This window comes from Gracilinanus agilis, chromosome 2, assembly GCF_016433145.1.
Source record: "Gracilinanus agilis isolate LMUSP501 chromosome 2, AgileGrace, whole genome shotgun sequence".
In the NCBI taxonomy this organism is placed as follows: Eukaryota; Metazoa; Chordata; class Mammalia; order Didelphimorphia; family Didelphidae; genus Gracilinanus; species Gracilinanus agilis.
In genome coordinates this window covers 171039183-171041864 of record NC_058131.1, presented here as the reverse complement: position 1 = coordinate 171041864, position 2682 = coordinate 171039183, and the positions used below count along the sequence as shown (strand labels likewise).

Genomic DNA, 2682 nt, shown 5'->3' with positions numbered 1-2682 from the left:
CATTTCTTTGGTATAATTCCAAATTACTTTCCAAAAAGGTTGGACCAATTTCACAAGTGGACAAACAGTGTATTAATGTGTCTTTCTTTCTGGAGCCATTCCAGCACTGAGTTGTTCCATCTTTTGTCATCATTACCAATATGCTGGGTATTGACTGTTGATTGAATTGAAAACGCAAGAATGACTTCTGCTATTGGCTCCCACCTCATGGGTAGTGAAGGTGCAACTTCTTCAGGTCATGCTGAATCTGGGTTCATCCAACATTGAGCAGCCACCCCAGAGCATCCAGGCCAAACTTTCACCTTCATCACAGCCATGACATCCAAATTTGACCCTAATGAAATTAAAGTTATATTTTTAAGCTACACTGGTGGTGAAGTTGGTGCCACATCTACTCTGGCCCCCAAAATTGGTCTCTTGGGTTTATCTCCAAAAAAGGTTGGTGATGATATTACCAAGGCAACTGGTGACTGGAAAGGGCTAAGGAACACAGTAAAATTTACCATTTAGAACAGAGAGACCCAGATTGAGGTTGTGCCTTCTGCCTCAGCCCTAATCACCAAAGCCCTGAAAAAAACCACCTCAGGGCAGAAAGAAGCAGAAAAATATGAAATACAATGGAAACATCAGTCTTGTGAAATCATCAACATTGCTAGACAGATGAGGCACTGATCCCTGGCAAGAGACCTTTCTGGAATCCATTAAAGAGATACTTGGAACAGCCCAATCTGTGGACTGCAATATTCATGGCAGGCATCCTCATGATGTCATTGATGACATCAATAGTGGGGCTGTGGAATGCCCAGAGAGTTAGAAGCCACAAAGGGAGACTATTGCAATAAATTAACATTTGACAACAACAAGGACAACAAGAAAAGTGACTTCTAAGGCTAGCTCTCCTCTGTAGGGTGATTTTAGACTTACAGAACACTTTTTCACAGCAACTCTGTGAGGTATACATTTGATGAGTGAATCTATACTTCCAGGGATAAAGTGATCTAGCCAAAGTAACATAGCTACTGTCAGAGCTGGGATTTTGGGATTTGGGGGATCCAAACCCTAACTTTCTGAAATCAGAGCACAGGGGCTTTTCCACTCTACTATTCTAGGGTCCCAAAGTACTAGAGGAGAGCTAGGAGAAAGAGATTGCCTGGGAAAGAGAGAAAGTCATATCTGATATCACTCAGATGGTAGACAAAGAATGTGCTCTGGGGACTGACCACTCACACTTAGGGATAATTGTGCATCAGGCCCTTTAAGTCTGAGACCCTTAGTTGTAGAAATCCTCTCTACACCTCAAATCATTTCTGCCAAAGTTCTCTTTCTCACTTCCACTTTAGTCCATCAATGTCCATTCCCTCCAAATAGAGGAGAACTCTCCCAGCTACAGCCTGAAGGCAATATGCCTCTTTTACATCTCTAAGTGACCCCTCCCTGTGCAAACTCTGGACCCCTACTGATTTATTGAGCAAAGAAGCAGGAAATGCCAGCCAGGGCCTGGGGCCTGATGGCCTCATCAGCCTCAATGGCTGAGTATGACTTCAGGGAAGGGGATGGGAGTGGGGATACTTCTATCCTGATGTCATTGCTATTCAGAGTCTCACACTCTTCCTGCCTAGATCTGGGTAATGGGCTCAGCATCTGGGGCTGGGAGGAGACACAGCTTCCTGGGGGCATCACCCTACCATACTTAAGGAGCTGACGCCTTCCTCTTGGGCAGCAACCTCCCCAGACAGGATGCTTGGCTGAAGGCCAAACCCCACAATGGGCAAGACAGGAACAGCCAGATAATCTGTCATTTAGTCAGCAAAATTAATTGATAACTCATTGAGAGCAGAATCCTCTATTGGGCACACCTCTTCCAGACTCAAAGCCAAACTCCAGTGCCACTTTCCTATCCCCAGGTCTGATCATTCATTCATTCATTCATCAAGGATTTACTAAACACCTCTTCAGAACTCTGCTAGACTCCGAGGACATAAAAACAAAAGACAACAGTCTCATCTTTAGAAGATTCTGCATTCTCTTGGTCACATCTTCTGCTCAGAATCTTTCAATGGCTCCTTATTGCCTACCAAGCTAAATTCAAGACCCTCCACAATCTTTTCAACCTTGTGCTATCCTAATTCCATCCAGCTACTTTATAATACTTGAGCCAAATAGGACTGCTCGCTGTCCCAGAACATGACCTGTACGGAGGGCATTGAATATAGCAGGAACTTAAGAAACATGTATTAAATTCACTTCAATAGACACTAGGAATACATAAAGACTAAGTGCTGGCATTGTTATAGCACCATATCCAGGAATGGTGGTGATGTGAAAAACAAAAGGAATCAATAAAACTTTTTTTTAATGTTTGGGAACAAAGAACAAAGAAGGGAGTAAGTCTGCTGCTTGAACCAGATGGTATAGTAGACAACAAAGGGAAGGCAGAACTATTCAGTTTATAGTTTGTTCCTGTGAGGCAGTGTGATATAGTGGGAAGAACCCTGTCTCTGAAGGCACAAGGTTTTATGGTTTGATGCTTACTCCCTGGGAACTCTCATTGAACATCTCTGGATCTTAATTTCCTCACCTCTTGAAGAAGAAGGAAGAAGAAGAAGAAGAAGAAGAAGAAGAAGAAGAAGAAGAAGAAGAAGAAGAAGAAGAAGAAGAAGAAGAAGGAGGAGGAGGAGGAGG

General features: G+C 43.3%; 1 pseudogene; it reads left to right on the top strand.

Moving 5' to 3' along the window:
* The first annotated feature begins 315 nt into the window (after window positions 1-315).
* LOC123234863 lies at window positions 316-814 on the top strand (annotated as a pseudogene).
* The last annotated feature ends 1868 nt before the right edge of the window (window positions 815-2682 follow it).